Source organism: Anopheles arabiensis, assembly GCF_016920715.1.
Source record: "Anopheles arabiensis isolate DONGOLA chromosome X unlocalized genomic scaffold, AaraD3 X_pericentromeric_contig0003, whole genome shotgun sequence".
Taxonomy (NCBI): domain Eukaryota; kingdom Metazoa; phylum Arthropoda; class Insecta; order Diptera; family Culicidae; genus Anopheles; species Anopheles arabiensis.
Window position 1 is genome coordinate 1879425 of NW_024412081.1, and position 8076 is coordinate 1887500.

The 8076-nt window shown below is 57.7% G+C and overlaps 1 pseudogene; it reads right to left on the reverse strand.

Moving 5' to 3' along the window:
* Positions 1-4729: 4729 nt before the first annotated feature.
* LOC120907369 overlaps positions 4730-8076 on the reverse strand; it is a 6919-nt pseudogene continuing 3572 nt past the window's right edge.

Here is an 8076-nt window from a genome sequence, read left to right on the forward strand (position 1 = left end):
TTGGAGGCACAGATGGAGAAGCTCGCCGCCGCACATCAGCGCGACCGAGACGTGCTCAACTCTCTTCTGGCAGCAAAGGTTGCCGGCGGACAACCGTCAGCTAGTCCGCGCCAACCTCCGACTCCGTTGCCGCGCCGACCCTCTGCGCCGCAGCTGCAGCAACAACAACAGCAGCAGCGGAACCAGCACGAGCAGGAGCAGCCCCGCGCGTCGACGTCGCGCGCAGTCATGCCGCCGCGCAGCGAGGCATCGACAGCCGTCCGCGTAGACGTTGTGCCGGAACTCACCTTTAGTGAGGTCGTGCGGCGTAGATATCGCGGAAAAGCTACGGGTAAGCCACGTTCCCAGCAGCAGCAGCAACAGCAACAGCAGCAGCAGCAGCAGCAGCAGCAGCAGCAGCAGCAGCAACAGGTGGTCGCTGGCTCACAGCAGCAACAGCAGCAGCAGCACCAGCGTAGACAGCAGCAGCGTCAGCAGCAGCAACAGCAGCAGCAGCGTCAGCAGCAACATCAGGGTGAGCGGTATGTTCCGCCGCAACTCCGGCAGCAGGCGCATCAACAGCAGCAGCGGCAGCAGCAAAAGGTCTGGCCAAGGCCGGACAAGATAGAGGTGGTCCCGAGTGCCGGACACTCCTGGTACACGTTGTACCGGAAAGTTCGGGATGCGGTTAAACAAGACCCGCACAAGGGCCTTGCAGACCACCTTAAAATGGGCAAGCGCAGCCACGCCGCAAACCTCCGAATGGAGTTAAGCAATTCGGCCAACGCCAGCCTGGTCCGTGCAGAAGTTCAGGAGATTGTTGGTGACGCCGGACTAGCCCGGGTGATCACCGACATGGCCGATGTCCTGATAACGAACATCGATCCTCTGGCAACAGTAGAGGACATCAAAAGGCCATTGAGGGAGAGTTCCAGGAGCCGATTGAAATCGCCCGAGTGAGCGCGTGGGAGCTGCAAGATGGCACCCAGCGAGCTCGAGTCCGCCTGCCCGCTAAGGCTGCCGCTGCCCTCGAGGGTTCGAAGCTCCGACTGTGTGGCTGCATCAGCAAAGTCAGAGGCGTCGAAAAGGCAGCACCTGAGCGCCAACGCTGCTATCGATGCCTGGAGCGCGGCCACCTTGCTCACGCATGCCGTTCCCCGACAGACCGTCAGCAACTCTGCATCCGGTGTGGCAGTGAAGGTCACAAAGCCCGGGACTGCTCCAGCGACGTCAAGTGCGCGGCCTGCGGTGGACCTCATCGCATTGGGCACATGAGCTGCGAACATCCGGCTTCGCCTTCAATCTGAAAGTTGCGCAAATCAATGTGGATCACTGTCAGGCAGGGCAGGACTTGGCGCTCCAAGCAGCGCGTGAACACCGTGCTGACGTCCTGCTCCTGTCGGACATCTACCGACCACCGGCGAACAACGGGCGTTGGGCGTACGATGCCGCCAAATCGGTAGCAGTTGTGGCTACAAGCTCTTACCCAATCCAGCGGGTGTGGCGCAGTCCTGTGCCTGGAGTTGTAGCTGCACAGATTGGTGGCATCGTCTTCATTAGCTGCTACGCTCGACCCAGACGCCCAGAGGAGGACTATGAAGGCTTTCTGGCTGCTGTTCAGCTGGAGGCATCATCCCACTCCCACGTCGTCATCGCCGGCGATTTTAACGCCTGGCACACGGAGTGGGGTAGTGCCAGGAACAGCCAGAGAGGTGAAGATCTGCTGCAGCTAGTGCAGAGTGTTCAGCTACAAGTGGTCAACTCCGGGAATCAACCCACGTTCATTGGCAGAGGAGCGGCCACCAGCAGCGTCATTGACGTCTGCTTCGCCACTCAGTCCATCGCTCGGCCAGAAACGTGGGAGGTGCACGAGTTTGCCCGGTCCGATCACCAACTGGTGACATACACCGTTGGGGAAGCAGAACAACAGTCCCGCGGGTCGTCGAATGGTGGTCCGTCAGCCGGCCGGCAACGCGTTATCTGCGCTGGTAGGCGATGGATTACCACGCAGTTCCATGAAGAGAGTTTCCGTTCTGCTCTCGAGGACGTGAACTTTGTGGAACAGGCGACGACCCATGCTGGCTTAGTCGACGCAATGGTCGACGCGTGCGACATTGCCATGCAGCGAGCCCCCAACGTGTTGCAGCATCAACATCGCGACGTCTTTTGGTGGTCACCGGTAATTGAAGAGCTGCGGAATGAGTGCATTGCGGCCCGTGAACGGATGCGCCTAACCGCCGATCTGCAGGAGAGGAGTCTCGCCGCAGCTGAGCACCGGACTGCGAAGACCAGATTGGAGAAAGCCATTAAAGCTAGCAAACGCGCAGAGTTTGCTAAGCTTATCGACATCGCCGAGGAGAACGAGTTTGGAATGGGGTATCAGGTTGTTCTGTCTCATCTGCGCGGCAGTCGTGTACCGCCTGAGACAGACCCGGTCGAGCTGGGACGGATCGTTTCCGATCTGTTCCCCACCCACCCACCGGTCTCTTGGCCGGAAACCGGCGATGTCGATTCGGGAGCGTCCAATTTAGAACGTGTGACCCCCGAAGAGCTGCAGGAGATCGCGGCTCATATGGCTTTAAGGAAGGCGCCAGGACTGGATGGGATCCCCAATGCTGCGGTGAAGGTCGCGATTGAGAAGTACCCGGGGGTTCTCTGCCGTGTGTACCAGGACTGCCTCAACACTGGTACGTTTCCGCAACAGTGGAAACGGCAGCGCTTGGTACTGCTGCCCAAGCCAGGTAAAGCCCCCGGAGAAAGCAGCTCCTACAGGCCACTGTGCATGCTGGACGCACTAGGCAAAGTGCTGGAGCGGCTTATCCTCAATCGCCTGAACAGACACCTCGAGGACCCGGATTCACCGCAGCTTTCGGACGCGCAGTACGGCTTTCGTCGTGGACGATCCACCATCAGTGCCATCCAAAGCTTGGTGGACGCAGGCAAGACGGCCAGCGCGTTTGGTCGCACCAACAGCCGCGACAAACGTTGCCTGATGGTGGTTGCGCTGGATGTCCGCAACGCATTTAATACTGCAAGTTGGCAGTCAATCGCCAACGCGTTGCGGGAAAAGGGGGTCCCCTCAGCTCTGCTGAAAATCCTGCAGTCTTATTTCTCGGATCGGGAGCTGATCTACACTACCAGCGAGGGACCCGTCGTACGTTGCGTCAGCGCGGGAGTTCCACAAGGGTCCATCTTGGGCCCAACATTGTGGAACGTAATGTACGACGGGGTGCTGCGGATTCCCCTACCCGACGAGGCCAAAGTCATTGGCTACGCCGATGATCTGGTCGTCCTGGCCCCGGGTAGGACGCCGGAGGAGTCTGCAGCAGTGGCGGAAGCAGCGGTGTCAGCAGTCGACCAGTGGATGCAGCAGCACCACTTGGAGCTGGCACCGGCTAAGACGGAGATGACCATAATCTCTAGCCTGAAGCAGCCTCCAAGCCACATAACCATCAACGTGGGAGGAGTAGCAGTACCTTTTTCGCGTTACATCAAACACTTGGGCGTGTTGGTCCACGACCATTTATCTTGGTTGCCGCATGTGACTGCAGTGACGCAGCGGGCGGAGCAGACCGCGCAGGCGGTCAGTCGGTTGATGCCGAACCACCGGGGGCCGAAGATGTCGAAGTCCCGTCTTCTGGCAGCGGTGGCTGATTCGGTTATGCGCTACGCTGCACCTGTATGGCACGAGGCGCTGAACACTCGCGAGTGCCGCAGGTTGCTGGAGCGAGTCCAGCGCAAGTCAGCCATCGCCGTGGCCCGGACGTTCCGGACGGTTCGGTACGAGACCGCAGTGCTGCTGGCGGGTCTACTGCCGATCTGCAGAGCCATCCGCGAGGACACCAGGGTGCACAGCCGCCGTGGGACTGGAAGCAGCGCGCAGCTAAGGAAGGAGGAACGAGATAGGACCATCGCCGAGTGGCAGGCCACCTGGGACAGCGACGCGGCTAGTCATCAAGCTAGCAGTTACGTCCGGTGGGCACACCGCCTCATTCCGGACATCGGTGCATGGCAGTCGCGGAAGCATGGAGAGGTGAATTTTCATCTGTCGCAGATAATCTCCGGTCACGGATTTTTCCGTGAGTATCTCGCTGACATGAAATTCACCTCGTCCCCGGACTGCACGCATTGCCCCGGCGTGCGTGGGAGCGCCGAACACGCGATGTTCTTGTGCCCACGCTTCGCCGATGTTCGCGAGCAACTGATGAACGGCATCAATCCGGACACGTTGCTGGCCCACATGCTCGAGAGTCAGCAGAATTGGAGCAACGTCTGCGAGGCTGCCCAGCAGATTACGTCAGTGCTTCAGCGCGACTGGGACGACTTCCGTACGTCCTTGTTCGAGCAGGGCGTACTTGCCGACAACGCCCAGCTCCGAAACGCTGACGTCCTTCGACAAGAGAGACTGCGGCGGTATAATGACAACCGCAACGCAGTCAGAAGAGCCGCAACGCAGCAGCGACAAGCTGAACGCCCAGCCCCACCACCGCCCTCACCAAGGACTGAGCGGAGACGGGAGATTAACCGTCTCGCGGTGGCGAGGCTTAGGGAACGACAGCGCGCAGCCCGGGCAGAAATGCACGGCACACATCGACCAGCTTCAGCTAACGACAGCGATGACAACGACGACGTTGGAGATAGTCAACCAGCCGATGCAGCTCCGCCTTCAGAAGCAGTGACAATGGCAGCTGAGGTGCCCCGCGTAGGGCTGACCGAAGCCGAGGCCGCAGCCGCGGTTGAGGCTGAGTTGTCCTCCCGATAGGCTGGAAGAATAAACAAGAAGGAGATGAAAAGTGGGAGGCCTCAAAAGGCAAATATGAAGAATCTAAAAAAGGAGAAAAACGAAGTATGAAAAATAAAAAAAAAGATAGGTGCGCTATGCACGGATTAAGGTTGCTCATATGAGCATAACAACCCCCTCAGACCCTTCGCAGGGCAAAAGGGCGGTTTAGGCGAGGGTTGGGTCAAATAACACGTATGTATGAACTGTTATAAATAAACAACCCGATTGATTTAAAAAAAAAAAAAGCCAGTTATCCCTGTGGTAACTTTTCTGACACCTCTTGCTAAAAACTCGTTATAACCAAAGGATCGTAAGGCCAAGCTTTCGCTGTCCCGAAGTGTACTGAACGTTGGGATCAAGCCAGCTTTTGTCCTTATGCTCAGCGTGTGGTTTCTGTCCACACTGAGCTGACCTTTGGACACCTCCGTTATCGTTTTGGAGATGTACCGCCCCAGTCAAACTCCGCACCTGGCACTGTCCATGACGTGGACCGAAAGGACCTGTCCAGGAGTCTTCGAGCCGGGCGGCGCGCGGAACCGGGGGCAAACGTGACATCATAAACGATCGACCGCGCAGAAGCAGTGCACCACGAATGCACCGACGTACGCAAGCTTGTACCCTTGCGGGCCACGGCTCACGGTCGGACAAGCGGGTAACACGCTACACACGACGATGCTACGATGCAGTCTCCCCGGCGGCACCACCCAGCGACACACTGGACGCTGAGCGAGAAACACGGCGCATTGGGCGCGCGCAGGCGAACCGCCGCCACAGCCCCCGGAGGAGGTGCGCGCACGATCCGGACCTGGGGCCCGCGCTTGTTCCACCCAATCATGTAAGTAAGGCAACAGTAAGAGTGGTGGTATCTCAGAGGCGAGCTCCACGAGGAAGCCCTCCCACCTATGCTGCACCTCCTATATCGCCTTACAATGCCAGACTAGAGTCAAGCTCAACAGGGTCTTCTTTCCCCGCTAGTGCATCCAAGCCCGTTCCCTTGGCTGTGGTTTCGCTAGATAGTAGATAGGGACAGAGGGAATCTCGTTAATCCATTCATGCGCGTCACTAATTAGATGACGAGGCATTTGGCTACCTTTTTTTTTTTTTTTTTTTTTTTTTTTTTTTGTTAACGAAGAGTGAGCATATTCCATCCCCCTCTCCGACTCACCCAACTCGGCCGGTACGCTTGTGGTGCGTATTACTTCTTGCGGAGTCGTGTGTGCGGTTGCACCCTGGGTCACGACGCATCTTCTGCGGCGATCTGGTCTGCTGATTCTGCTTATTACGGTGCTTTCCGTGGTGCGACGCGGTCCCTTTGTCCTATCGCCCACGCTTCGGGTGGGCAATGGGGGGTCGGCATCGTTGGTCACCACTCCAAGCACGTAAGGCAGTTCTCCTGAAACGAGATTTGGATAGAGGAAACAAGAAAAAGGAGAAAGAGATAGAAGAAAGCTGAAAATAGATGAGAGAAGAGAAAAAGAAAGCTGGAAAGAAACGAAAATAAATAAAAGATTAATAACTTTCCAGCTTACGGTGGCCCTTGCGGTGCGGGTTGTTGCCGTGCCGCATGGCCTGAGGACCACCATTTGCGTCCCTCGCCCGCCGTCTGGCCCGCCTGCGTCGCCTTGCCGTTGGTGGACGCTCAACATCCCATCTCGCTTGGAGAGTGGAGAAGATTGTCCTGGCGGCGGCGCGGACGGCCTCCCACGTTTCGCTGCGGGTGCACATTTCCGAGACGATGTTATCCATTGTTACTCGGGAATGGCACCGCTGCTGCATCTCATTCCGGATCCGATCGAACCGTGGACAGTGGAACAGCACGTGTTCAACGTCTTCCACGGCGTCACCACATTCAGGGCAGTTGGGCGAGCCCTCCAGGATGCCTTTCTCGACGAAATAGGAGCGCAAGAACCCGTGCCCCGTGAGGAGCTGGGTGAGGAAAAGTCAACTTCCCCATACTTGCGGCTGACCCAGAGATTAATGTCTGGAATCAGCCTCCTCGTCTTCAGTCCTGGTGCTCCTGGTTGCCCTGCACCCGTTGTCCACTGGTCCTGCCAGCGCCTCATCGTCTCCTCCCGTTGCCGCTTTCGTATGTCCGATTGAACTCCACCACTCGCTACCTTTTCGTCGTGGCAGCGGATATCCTCCTGCATGAGGAGGACTAACGGGGTGGTGTTGGCAACAACGCAAGCGGCATCATAAGAAACGGTCTGGAAGGCGCTGGCGACTCGGAGAGCCCCCGGTCGATGCGCCCTTTGGACCGATTTGCGATGGGTCTCCTTGTCGAGCACCCATCGCCCCCAGGTGGCAACTCCGTATCGGATGATACTGTTGCCGACGTTTACGAGCTGTCTCCTACTGCGGCTCCTAGGACCACGCTTATTCGGCATCAGGCAGGTCAAGGCATTCGTTATCCGTGAAGCCTTATTGACCACCCTCTCCAGATGCCGGCTGTGGTGCTGTTTGCGGCAGAGGTCCACTCCCAGGTACTTCAGCGTTTCCGTGGATTGGATCGAGTGACCGCCCGCTTGAAGCTCTGCGAGCTGCGGGACATGATGGGTACAAAAGATCATGAACCCGGTCTTTTGGTGGGCAAGTTCCAAACCGACTCCTTGCAGCCACCGCTCGATCCTCTCCAGGTTAGCCGTTGCTAATGCGCTGACCTGTTCCGTGGTCCTTCCCAAAATGTGAAGGCCACGTCGTCAGCGAACCCGATGATGTCCGCTCGTAGTCCTTCGAGCGGCAAGCGGAGTAGGTCGTCGTACATGACGTTCCAAAGTGTTGGTCCTAGAACCGAACCCTGAGGAACGCCAGCAGATACAGTCCTCGACACTATTCCTTCATCCGTATCGTAGTGGAGCGTTCGGCCAATGAAATAGTTCCGCAGCAACGCCTGCAAATAAGGCGGAGTGTTTTTACGCTGCAGAGCTTGGCCGATCGCTGTCCAGTTTGCCGAGTTAAAGGCATTCCGGACGTCCACCGTTACCACCGCACAGAGACGATCCCCCTTTCGCTTTTTGTCTAGAGCGACTTTACCATTGTCCATCACCCGAGTGATGGCATCAACGGTTGAACGCCCTTTACGGAAACCGTACTGGGCGTCCGAAAGTCCCCCGGTCGACTCCAGATGGGTTGTCAGCCTCCGCTGAATCAACCGCTCTAAAATTTTCCCCAGCACACTCAGCAAACAAATTGGCCGGTATGACGAGGGCTCTCAGGTGGTTTTCCCGACTTGGTAAGCAGCACCAGTTGTTGCCGCTTCCATGCGTCGGGAAAAGTGCCTGCCTCCAGTAGCTGCTTGTAGCTTTTGGCAAAAA